Here is a 12,567-nt window from a genome sequence, read left to right on the forward strand (position 1 = left end):
CTGTCATAGTCGTCCCGTGTTTCCCTTGTGTGCGTTAACCCTGGGAGATAATAAGTATTTTAAAAGATATCACTTCCATGCAGCTCACATTCGGTCATACATCATTAAGCACCAGAATGTCCCAAAATGTTCTATTTCACATCACTCCCACTTTCACATCACTCTCACTCACATTATTTCCTTCAGCCTGGAGCCTATTAAAGAAAAGTTCTTATTTCTCGTCCAGTCAGCCTTGTCCCTAAGGTGCTAGAAAGTCCTGGCTGAAACATCTGAAATCCAGATGTCACTATCAATCAGGCACTGACTCCTAAACGGCATTCGCAGTAGTAGATGTGTCCTGTTCTGTTACAGCTGAGGAACACGTCTGTTAAGTCTCGAGAAGAGGAGATCATTATCACGTCCACTCCAGCGGCTTGAGTGGCTTTTTGGCTTTTCACCTTCCGAAAATGAGAGCTCTGGGACCCCTTGTCACAGGCTCCAGCTCAACCGGAGCAACGTTTAACCTTCACGTTTGGTTTTTGTCTGAAAACCTTTTAGAGGCTGGTTTATGATTTCCCGTTTCTGTTACTCGTGTTGTGATCCCTGAAATTTCACCTCACGGCAGATCTCCAGAGTTAATTAATGCAAGGAAATGGATGGAGGGATGAAAGGGGTCGAAGGAGGGATGGTGAAGGGTGGTGGCACATCTCAGGAAGCCTCAGCTCCTTGTCCTCCTGGTTCCTGTAATGAAAGATGGAAGAGGAAGAAAAGAAAAGAGAGAGAACTCAGATAAACAGAGAGAGAGAGAGAGTTAAGACGTATCTTTATAAGTAAGATGTAGAATAACACTGGAAGTTATACAGGACTTAGGACTCAAGTTCTAACAACACTGTTTGTGCTTAGGACGCTGCCTCTAAGCTCTTGTGATTGGATTTTGTTGATTTGTCCACAACAAGGCAGAAACCATGTTGATTCAGCGAAACCTGATGTGGTTATCAATAACCTCTGCCCGAATCGATTCACCGGCCATCAAGACAGATCCACTCCTTAATATGTAGGAGGCAACACACAAGCATGTCCTTGGTGTGAACTGACTTGTGGAGGAGACCGCTCTGTTAATGAATGCTATAATTATCACACAGAAAAATCAATAGCCTCAATTCCTTTTAGGGAACGGGGATAGGGAGGGGGTTGTCTTGTTTGGGGTAAGGCTGGAATGAGCCGTGGGACTCTGCGCTGCACAAAAATAAGATTTATGGAAAGACTATGTTCATAGCTGATTGACTCTAATTGTCTCCCAGCGAAGCAAGAATCCCATTCCGCTAAATGAGCCGGCGATCAAATTCAAATTCATTTATTGGCTGGCGAGCGCTCCGAATCTCTTCACTGTGCGGCAGAGATAGTTCCCAGGCACTTTTTGTGTGTTTTTTTTAAAGGGGATAAATAAAAACAGTCATTAGAACAGCTGTGTAGCTGAAGATTAGGGAGCAGCAATTAACAACTGGCTGGCCAGGGTTTCTGTTACACAGCTGGAGCATTAACTGTTGATGGACTGTACCAGCTCGTCTGGAATCCAGCCTGTTGTTTGCTTTGCATTCGTGACGAGCAGAGCGCCACCAGCACCAACCTCGTTTCCTCTGAATGAAAATAACGTCAGCCCGTGAGTGAGTCAGTAATCGGCGGCTACCCTGGGTGCGTTTACATCCTCGCTGGGCGTGGTGTTCCTGACATGGATGTGTCGTGAGTGGTACATTGTAACCTGGGAAACTCAAATGGCAAACAAATCTCTTCCCATTTATTTGATTAAGACGCGCAGACAGAGGAAATGGGTATGAAATGCAGTTTAAACGGTTCCTGTAATATGATGCTGAAAGCACATGGTATTGTATACTGTATATATACTGTATACACTGATATTAGATACTAGATTTATTTGATATGAAATAGAAACCACATATTCTGATCTAGCAGATCTAGCTATATGTTTTCATAAAAACCCTTTTCTTTACTTCCTGGGTAGATCTTGTCCGAATAAATGAGAAGTCAGCTAACAAGGCTAAAGTTCGCCGGTGTTGAGTGAATTGCTTGCTTTTCACGCACTCCTGCTTCACAGAAAACACACCTCCTGACACCTTCACAACACAGAAACTAATCTAGCTCAGATTTCACACTTCATTATTACTCCTTATGCAGGAGGAAATGGGATTGCTGAGGTAACCTTGCTCTGGAAATGCAGTAAATTAGCAAATCTCAAGGTGCGAGAGGGTTTTAGCGCTAAACCGATTTAACGGCCGGTTAAAAGCTATCAGGTCGTTATTATGATATGAATTAACTGTCGTTGCATCAGTTCAGATTTTGCTAATAACACCACGAACTGTGTTGCCAATAATGAGAGTGTATATAAAGGTGAGAGAACCCACTCTGACGTCACCCATGAGGTTTCTGAACAGTGGTTTTTGAAGCTCTGACGCTGTATTCACAATTCCTGACTTCATGTATTTACATAGCTTCATGTTATTCTAAAATGGACAAAGGCGGACGAGTGATGTCCTCACAGGTCACTGGTAACCTGCGAGGACAGTGTCATTCAAAGGTGTCATTCAAAGGTGCCACACTCTTAATTATACATAACTTAAAGCCTTACAACTATTAGCCAAGTTAGCCGTAGAGACCACAACCTTGGTACCAGACTGTTCGTGGCAGCTGTTAAATTCTGGTGTAAATGCATTTTAACGTGCAGGATTGGCTCAGTTTTGGAGACAGCCTCAAGTGGCCATTCAAGGAACTGCAGTTCTTGGAACCACAACAAAGGCGGTTCCTGGTTGCATCACGCTAGATGGAAAAGCTTCCACTGAATGAATGAAATTTGGAAATTTAAGTTACAAATATTATGTTAAACACAGTTTTATTTCCAGATATTTACATTTTAATTCAGCTAGTAATATTTTATGTACATTTATGCAATATTTAAAAAGTCAATACATATAATGATTAAATTGTTAAATGTGCTAAATTAGCAATATCTTTAACTGGAATTATGACTCCTCCAAAGATAATCTTGAATTTTAGATTTGAATTGTCGTAATCTAAATGAAGGTAACTGGGATTTGTATTTTAAATGTGCAAAATTGAGAAATATTTCAAAGAGATGGAAAGAAATTGTAGTTTCTGAGCCATTCTGAGCCACAGAAACAAAAATACAGCAGTGAGTTTCAAACTCAGTAGTGACGTCAGTGAAACGCCCGTAATCCTGTAGTTTTGGTCATTCCCTATTGATCTCCACTCGCGTCACACACCTTTCTGTCATCTGCGCGCTGACGCACACGCACACATGCAACCTCTATGTTAGGTTTTCTCTTTTAATCCTCACTGGAACAGATAAAACGCACAGTAGAGCTGACACACACATTCACAGTGTTTAAGGTCGGTTTGTAAAGTGTCGGTGCTGCATAGTGGTTCCGGGGCCTCAAAATATCCACCCACGTCTTCATCATTTATTCCGCTGATGAAAAACGTCAATGAACCATTCAGTAGATCCCTAAAACTGCAACTGTTTTGGGATTTATTAACATGAGCAAAAAACTAAAAACAAACCAGGAGCTGAATGGGGAGCCTTTTATTAAACATTTTGGATGTATACTCAGCTGAGGATGATGAAATGACATCATCGTGTCATATAATATTTATTAGACATTACAGCTACGATTAAAGGTATCTGTGATTACATTTGAACAAGCACGTATTGTCTGTTTGTTTGTACGAGGAAACTCATTCGTGACATCCGCAGCGAGCGCAGCTGATATTTGCTCAGACCTTTGAAAATAATCATTTCTTTAGACTTGGTTGAAATCTCAGCAGTGTCAGGTGTGTTTGTTTGTGTTTGTGTTACATCTGAATGCCCTCTGCCAGTGCGAGAGAGCACTCAGGATTTATGACCTTTACAGATGCTGCATGTTGCGATAAAGCCAACAAAAGGGTAGAATGGAGAGGCAGGCAGAGGTCGGGATGTCATATTGGATATTAAGGGGACGGTGGCTGGTGCACGAGGTGGGCTGCTCACCACTTCCTCCTTGAGCTCTGATGATAATCTCCACAAAAGCCTGAGCTATAAAAACGCACAACTTCTTCTGTTTCTTAGTGCAAAAGCTAAATTGCTGTGCGGGGAAATTCCCTGTTATTTCAACATATCCACTTATACAAAGTTTAATTAAAATGGGACTAAAACTGTGTTTTTATGATGCCTTCGAGCACCGGCCTTACTGCTGAATAGTCATAAATTTGCTCCTCCACACCTACACAGGGACCCTCAAGGTGTAGGTTCCTGTGTTTATGGGCGAATACAAGCAAGAGGAGACGTAAATGTGTAGACGGGTTTTCACACATTTGCATGTCTCGGTCCTGACGACGCGCAGAGTAAACCGGGCTTGTGTTGCTGTCATCGACACCCACTCGGGGAGGACAGAATTAGCTCCTGAGTGTGTGACGTGCATGGGTAACGTCACACCCCCTTTGCGCACATTCAGCGTGGGCATTGCGTGTGTGCGGCTCAGCAGGTGTGTTTCTTTGCGTGCCTGTTTCGTGCGCTGTCGATAAAACATGACAGCATGTATTTTGCAGGATTCATTCCTGTAAACAAATAAAGCTGTTTGTGGCGTGATTGACATCCTCTGCTGCTGCTGCTGCTGCTGCTGTGTTTAACAGAGGGGGTTTTGTCCCCTTTAAGGAAACTACATTAGAAGACAATGTCAAGTGTTTGAATTGTGAATTGAACTGCATCTGTGCATTTAGGGTGGAGTTTCACTTCAATCCAACGATCAGGTATTGACATTTCTACTTTCTACATTTAGTCACTGTAGGAGAACCACAAGCGCAAATAATAAAACAAATAATAGCTGAATTCAGTTTTATTGTCCTCGGATTGTGCAGGCCTGTTCAAAATCCTCTTTATTTTTGTATTTATATTATTTCTACTTGCACAGATCGCGAAGCACCATTACATTTTGTGAAATGCAGTAGTAAAGGATAATTAAATTCACTGCCACATCAAGTAAAATGGCACATTGTACAGCAACAGCAATAACCAAAAACACTTTCTTTTACAGAGCATCCAAATGCTTCAATTTTCAAACAAGCTTGACGTAAAAAAAAAAAAAAATCACATGTCCAAGAAAGAGAGGAGAAAGTTCAGGGAGAAAATCTCAACAGAAACTTTCCAGTTTTACGCTAATAGATCTAATTTTATCAGGAGACCTGATAGTTACCACATGTTCCTCGACATTCCCAGCCCATGCAAACACTGAGTTTCTTTGTCATATTTCTTTGTATCTCAGGCCCTGATCTCCAGCTACCGCCTCAACGGCCGCAATCCCAAGCCTGTGAAAAACATCTCCTTCCCAGGCCCATGCCGTCTTCGCCCTGCGTGAGTCCTGGTTATTTTTTTTTCCAGCGGGTCAGGTGATACGGACAGCTGGATCGCTGGCTACTCATCATGTGATAGGGTAGTGGGTGTAATGTGTGCTGTTCCAGGGCTCAGAGGTACTGGTAAGTGGAGTGGAATGACGTTACATAGGCAGAGGACCCGTCCAGACATATTAATAGCTGAATGCTAAAGCTGACTATGTGTGTGTGTGTGTGTGTGTGTGTGTGTGTAGGAAAGAGTTTGTAAGTGTGTCTATAGCGAGAGTCTTTAAAAGCCAAGCTGAGATAACTTCCCAGCTAGAAACAACATCAAATATTCTGTTAAAGGCTGAAACTTGCTCATTACAAGAAAAATCTTCTAAAATGTGTCTGGAAACTAGCATAAAAAAAAACCTCAAGCTTTGACAGAAACATCTAACATTTAAGTACATGGACAGCTACTATATGCTAACATCCCCACATGTACATTGTTCATCAGGTAGTATTCTGATTGGTTGTCGGTGAGTAAGGGGTTAAAGTTTGAGCCAATCAGAATGTTTTAAATAATGTAAATGTTATGTAAATGGTTTCTGAAGCTTCTGAAGCTGTTTGAGGACAGAGAAGGATCTGGGCTGAGAGGAATGATGGATTTAGAGAAATCTAACAAAACCTTTGTTGAATAGAAAGTCAGATATGTTTAAAAGTCAAAAAGGCCACGACTCTATAATACCACATCTTTATAATTATAGAATAAGAGAGCTAAACCTTTGATCGTTCTGATGTTAGAAGTTCAGACTTTTCAGCTCTTCAGTGTCGTTCCTCTTGCCTACTGACCTGCTCGCCAGTTTTTTGTCTGAAGCCAGTCTCGGCTTTCACCGTCTCACCTCGGCTCCGCCTCATCCTGCTTGTCTAGGGCGTCTCAAACGACATCTCCATTGGCCTATCTGTTCCGCCATTCTCCTTTCCTGCTGCCTGCGGCTCTATGACTCCTCACAGTCTAGCAGTCAAAATATTTGCTCGTCCTTGCAAGTCAAAAGACAAAGGAAAACGTGGAGCGTGTCTAGATTATTAAAATGTAATGGATAAATACATAGAGAGAAATAAATGTAATTGTACCGACTGTCAGCTGCTAGCGGAGGCGCGGGCTACAGAGCAAAGACGTGAAGCTCATCAACAGTTCACGTAAACAGCAGAGTCTATTCTGGGAACCTTTTCTCAAATTAACGCACAACTACAAACAGTAATGAACACCAAAAAAATTAGCACACATGCACCTATGCACAGCTAATTGGCCTGTTGGGACAGACATACTTCTCTATATATATTAGAGCTGAAAGGCCACTTTGGGTGACTTCCGTCACTGATCCTCGTGCGCCCCTCTGTGCCTCTGTTGTCATATACATGCACACTCTCACGCAACACTTTCCAAGACTTTTGAGTTCACACATACTCCAGTGTGTGTTGTGTCTTGCAGGATGCAAGAGGAGAAATATTCAAAGCTAGCTCCTTTGTTCACCTGTGCTGAACACTGACACCTGTAAACTATTTTGTACTAGTTTTACTATTAATTTTATATCTAATTTGAACAATTCCTCACGTCACTGAAGATTAAGCCCCAGTTTGCTTTAGCCCCTTTGTTATTTTCTTGTTTTTTGAAATAAAATTGTGGATAATTATGCTCAGATGTAATATATTGCTGGCTCAGAGGCAACGGTCTTGAGGGACTGCTTTGTGCAAGGCCAGGGCTACCTGAGCAATCTAGCACTAGCATGAGCTTGCTGTTCTCACAAAATACACTGTGAGATAAATTCAGAATATCCTGTGACCTCTGTTTGTTTCTCTGCATCAAAGTTATGGCACCATTGACATTGAGGAACCTCCAGTTGGTGCGTGGAGAGAGTAACGTATATTCATGAGTAGTCAGTGAAATAGATGGAGGGAGAGAGGGGTCAAAGTGAGTGAGGTTAAATGTGGAGATGGTGATGTTCAGACACTGAGACACCCAGAGCGAGATTGTCCCCCTGGTTCTCCTTGTCCCCCTGGTTCTCCTTGTCCCCCTGGTTCTCCTTGTGCCCCTGCTTCCTGTGATGTAAGACGGAAGAAGAAGTGAAGCAAAGAACGACTGAGAACTGAGACGAACAGACACCTTGACAGGTAAGTGCAGGAAATAGAAAGCTTTTCTTCTTTCTCCACTGATTGCAAACTAAAAGCTACTCTCCCCAGCAGTAGGCGTCCAACGCTTTCAGGCACGGCGTCACTAGGGCCTTATGGTGGGTGTTGTTGTGGCCCCTGGTGACTCACTGTGCCGGGAGCACATGGCTGCTTGTTGATGGACGCTGAGACCGCATCTGCTGTGGGTTGTGTTATTGTAACTCGTCCTTTTTATGAAACAGGATACTTCTCCCGCCGGGCTTTACTGTAGCGGTGAGGCCGCGGCGTACATTCAGGGATGTGACTCAGGAGCAACATCTCGGGCCTTCTGGCTGCTGCGTATGGCGACAGTGCAGGGCAGGCAAAGATACATCCGTGTGCATTGCTCACATTTTGTTATTCGGCTTATCGTCACGTGGCTCTCGTCTGTCAAAGGTCGCACGCAGGAGGAAACACAAACGCGTGCGTTGCCCGTGTTAACCCCGGGCTAATAGCACCTGCTCTGTTTCATATTCAGGGAGTATTCTAATCCGCTGCGTGGTTTCCTAACCGGGAAAAACAACCATGAGAATAGAACATCTATTTACAACCTGAGCCCAGCCATCCAATTAATCACCAGGCAGCCAACAGGCCTACTAAAATTAAAGCGAGCAAGTACAGCTGCCACAGCAAATACAGGGAGAAAGGAGGAGGAGGAAGATGAGAGAGAACAAGAAGAGGGAACACAGTGTGTTACCGCTGATGTAAAACTGAAAAGGAAGAGCACAGGAGGAGGAGCATACGCGGACAAACGTGATACACATTGCTGACACGCCGATGACCTTTACCCACGGATGAATTTATCAACAAGAGGTCAATACAAGTGCCCGTTTATTTTTGGACATTAGCAGAGGCACACAGGGACAGTGATGTCCTCCACCTCCAGCAAACCCAGGCACGCTCCGTTTTAGCTCTGCAATAAGAGGCGCACACACTCGCATAGCCCCCCCCTCCTCCCTCCCCGAGGCCGACATCGACTCAGCCCTCAGGGTGCAAACTAATTTGCTCACAATCTAACGCGGTAACTCTGTGCAAACTCCTCCGGACAACTGTCTAAATACTCTCTTCGCTGCAGGGCACAACTGAGATATAATGAGATACGCTTGGTTTCTGGAAGTGTGTGTGTGTGCACTTGCGACCGCAGGCACATCCACAAACATTTGTATGGGTATTTGCTTACGCTCATGGCTGCAGTTTGCCTGTTTGCCTGCGGGGTCTGAATCAGTAAGTGTTAACGTAGTTCTTAAGTGTCTTCCATCGTGTCGTGAAGTCTGAAATGTTTGTATCGGGACTTTTAAGAGTAAAACATAGAGCTCGAAATGATCTCACAAAGAGCTTAACGTTGTTTACGTCCTGGTTGTCTGAGGGTCCTGCTGGCTATACTATATACTAGGGATGTGCGATATTTCATCGTTTACGATATATCATCAAAAACATTCCCCACAGTAAGAATATGTCATCCCGCGATAAACACGATAAATTCCCATAGATGACGTATATATGTACGCGACACACTCACAGCCCAACACGTATGGAATATTGACAAATTGACAATGGCTGAAGGTGGAGCAGATACGCCGGGCAGCGAGGAGCTCGTTCCTAAACGAGGCTCCACCTCCATTATCTGGAACTGGTTTGGTTGCTTAACGCCTGAATTGATTTTTCAATTATATAAAGAAATGAAATATTTGTATTTTTGCTTACCACTCCGGCCGGTCCTACGAGAAACTAGTGCTTGCAAAAGGTTCCTAGGAATTTTTTGAATGTGCACAAACCGACATTGGAGGATTACATGCGTTATTTTGGCTGCAGTCTGAACGGAAACAGTGCGTCGCGAATTCGCGACACTAGGCATGAAGGGGTTAAAAAGTCAGATGCGGCGCAGCAAATTACAACATGCAAGGTTTGCAAACAAATAGGGCATAAAAAGGACAGTAACCACTAATTTGTTCCACCACCTCCAACACAAGCACAAACTTGCCGATGCATTATAGTCTGAATTGGTGTTTATTTATCGTCATTTTTATCGTTACCGTGATAAATACCAGAAATTATCAGGATAAAATTTTTAGTCCATATCGCCCATCCCTACTATATACACTGATCAGCCACAACATTAAAACCACCTTTCTAATATTGTGTAGGTCTCCCTTGTGCCTCCAAAACAGTTGTGACTCATCAGAAAATGGACATGGGGACATGTCTGGCAACAGAATATTGTTAGTGGGGGCATTAGGGTCGTATGGGTTGAGAGGAGGGGCCTCTTTGGATCAGGCTTGTTCCAGTGCATCCCACTTGATCAGTCTGGGATCTAGTGAATTTGGAGGTAGTCATAGTTTCCCAACCCAATCATCAGTGTGGTGTTTTGTCTTTCCTTTGACCTATCTTTTTCTTCAGCGTGCTGTGTGTCAGCACACGGACACGTTCTGGCCTTCTTGTGCAAGCACGGTGAACTATGATACACAGAGCAAGATATGATACTCAGTTTCCCCTTTTCTACCGCAGCACTTTTTTTGTTTAGGGCTTATACTGCGCAGTCTAAAGTCAGCACTGAGCTATGATTATATCAGCTCAACACGAGACATGTGATCACTGTCTTTTATGATCGCTGTTTATGATCCTTTTCTTATTTACAGTAGGAAGTTTGCACCGTAATCAGAGCTGCGTTCTGCTTCCTTATTGGGGATTGGGAGCATGTGCTGAAGTGTGTGCACATGTTTACTTGGGACTGGGGAACAACAACAGAGCATCTCTGTCATGAGAAAACCACAACTCTCCAGAACATCAACTTATTACAGGCTCTGTGTTTTTCCGGCTTTGGGGGCGATGCATTTTTATTTTCAGCTGATTCAGTGGGATGTTGATTTCTGCAAGAGAGGAAGTCTCAAATTTCTGTTCAGAGAAGAGAAGAGAAGAGAAGTGGCGACAGATATGACCTGTGGGTGCCTCTCAGTGCGTCTAACCGTCACTGTCTCCGTTTGTTTACTGCTGCTGCTCTGGGCTTTTTGTCCCAGCTAAAGTAACTTCCTCCCCAGGATCCTGTATCCTCATCCTTGGCTGCTGAGCGAGAACTCATTAGCATAATCCTTGTGAATGCTTCCCTGTAAAGAACCAAGGTAGCCATCGCAGCCGTGTAGGTATCAACTTCTTCTATAAGGATCCTTTCAGAGAGGCTGGCGTCGCAATATAATGACAAAAACAGGTAAACAAACCCTCTCTGCAGCTTTATAGACTGCTATATACGCATATTCTACTGAAGATGTAAGCTGAACATTTGTTGGATCAGGCTGAGAAGCACATTTAATCACTTCCTGGAAGAAAAGCTCCACGGCCCCAAAGATTAAATGACAGTTTTTTTTTTTGCTGCTCAGTCTGCTGAGGGATGGTGAGGTGTGAGTGGAAACACTGACCCAATCAACCTGAGCCAGTGAGCCCAGTGTCTGTTGACCCCCCCCCCGCCCCCTCGTCTCCGGTTTCCCCCACCGCTCACATGAAACCCGGCCGTCAGTCAAAGCGCAACGAGAACACGGACATGCATGATCCCCCACACGTCCCACAAGGTGAGGAGGCTGAGACTGAAACCTCTACCGCCGTCATATCTTCCTTCCTGCAAAACAAGGGATCAGCTTACTTTTTGTTTATCTGGCCTATATTATTCTTTATCGCAGCTTTATTCGACCTCCACGGGCTGGGCAAGCAAGCAAGCAAGCAAGAAACTGAAATGTGAGCGTGAGCAAGTGATAGGGGAAAATAATAAATATATTAACTGTGCAATATTTACATCGCAGGCGTTCAGCTGGCAGTCTTCCTGAGAGCAGCTTACAATAAGTGGGCACGCAGAGAGCTAGTGCATTTGTCCAAGGTCTCTCTGACAGGATAGATGTCTGTTGATGGACACACTGGTTATTACAGCAAGTACTGGACCTCTGACCTTTTCTTCCAGAGTAGTCTCCCTGACAACGAGCCCAGCACGCAGTCCACTTCATTCACTGTTCATGCTCCGATCCCATGATTTGATTCAGGAGACTTTGTCGTTGAGTGAGCGGAAAGAGGTTCAGTGTCATTTTTATTGACAGCTTTGACGAGGTCCCGCTGTTTTTTGATGGATGAATTTTGGGGACAGCCTGACTTGCAAGATTCGGCTCGTGTCCTAGAAATTATGCTGTTAGATTTTGTGTATTATTCAGTTGTTTTGTGGTAGCAGCATAATGTCTGAAGAGATTATGTTCAAGTGCAATGTTTCCTTTTTAGGGAGGTGTTTGGGGCGGACACGCAAAATGCATGTCTGTGGTTTGTTTTGTCACTGTGAACTTTTTCTATATGAAACCAGGCCGTGATCTTTTTCCTGTTCTGGCTGCGGTCGTGTTTCTTTTAAAACATATTTGCGTATGTTGTACATGAACATCGTTTTCATAACCATTCCAGTTTCGGTTGTCGCCGTTCAACAGCTGCTGGTTGACAAGTTCAATGCACCTTGAAATCATGTCAGTCAAACGCTGACAGACTCAATTCGACTCAAAGATGTCAAGGTTGCCAAAAAGCATTCAAGGAAATTGTGCAAAATGGTGTGGAAGACAAAAATATATTCTTCTCGTGGTTAAAAGACTCACGGGTATGTCTTACATTAGCTGGAAACAGTTGGAACAGAATATATTCTGCGCTGACAGAGAAAGGAATAAAAGAACTGAAATAACCTGTAATAAACTCAAAGGTAATTACTATTCTTGTATTGCGCACCAGGCTATTGTACATTCATATCCAGAGTTCATGTTGTCAGTTAGTCCTGCCATGAATCACAACACATCCGTGCAGTCACGAAATTGACTACAGACATATTCCTTTTTTTTTTTTTATTCCTATTTATACACACCAGTTTGGAAGAGATTGATCAATAAAGTCAAGAATAATCACACTGTCACAATCATTTCATGAGAAGAGGTAAAAAATATTATATTCCAACTTCCTGTGCAGCAGTATATATATGAATATGCTGAGTCTGTT

The 12,567-nt window shown here is 43.4% G+C and overlaps 1 long non-coding RNA gene across 1 annotated transcript in view; it reads right to left on the minus strand.

The window, feature by feature from the left end:
- The window catches only part of LOC311504341, a 55,166-nt gene that overhangs the window by 30,614 nt on the left and 11,985 nt on the right, over positions 1-12,567 (minus strand). The window contains exon 2 of the long non-coding RNA XR_014699620.1: positions 173-720. This is a non-coding gene — a long non-coding RNA (uncharacterized lncRNA). The remainder of the gene's footprint in view (positions 1-172; positions 721-12,567) is intronic.

The sequence above is a fragment of the Chelon labrosus genome, assembly GCF_963514085.1.
Source record: "Chelon labrosus genome assembly, chromosome: 19".
Taxonomy (NCBI): Eukaryota; Metazoa; Chordata; class Actinopteri; order Mugiliformes; family Mugilidae; genus Chelon; species Chelon labrosus.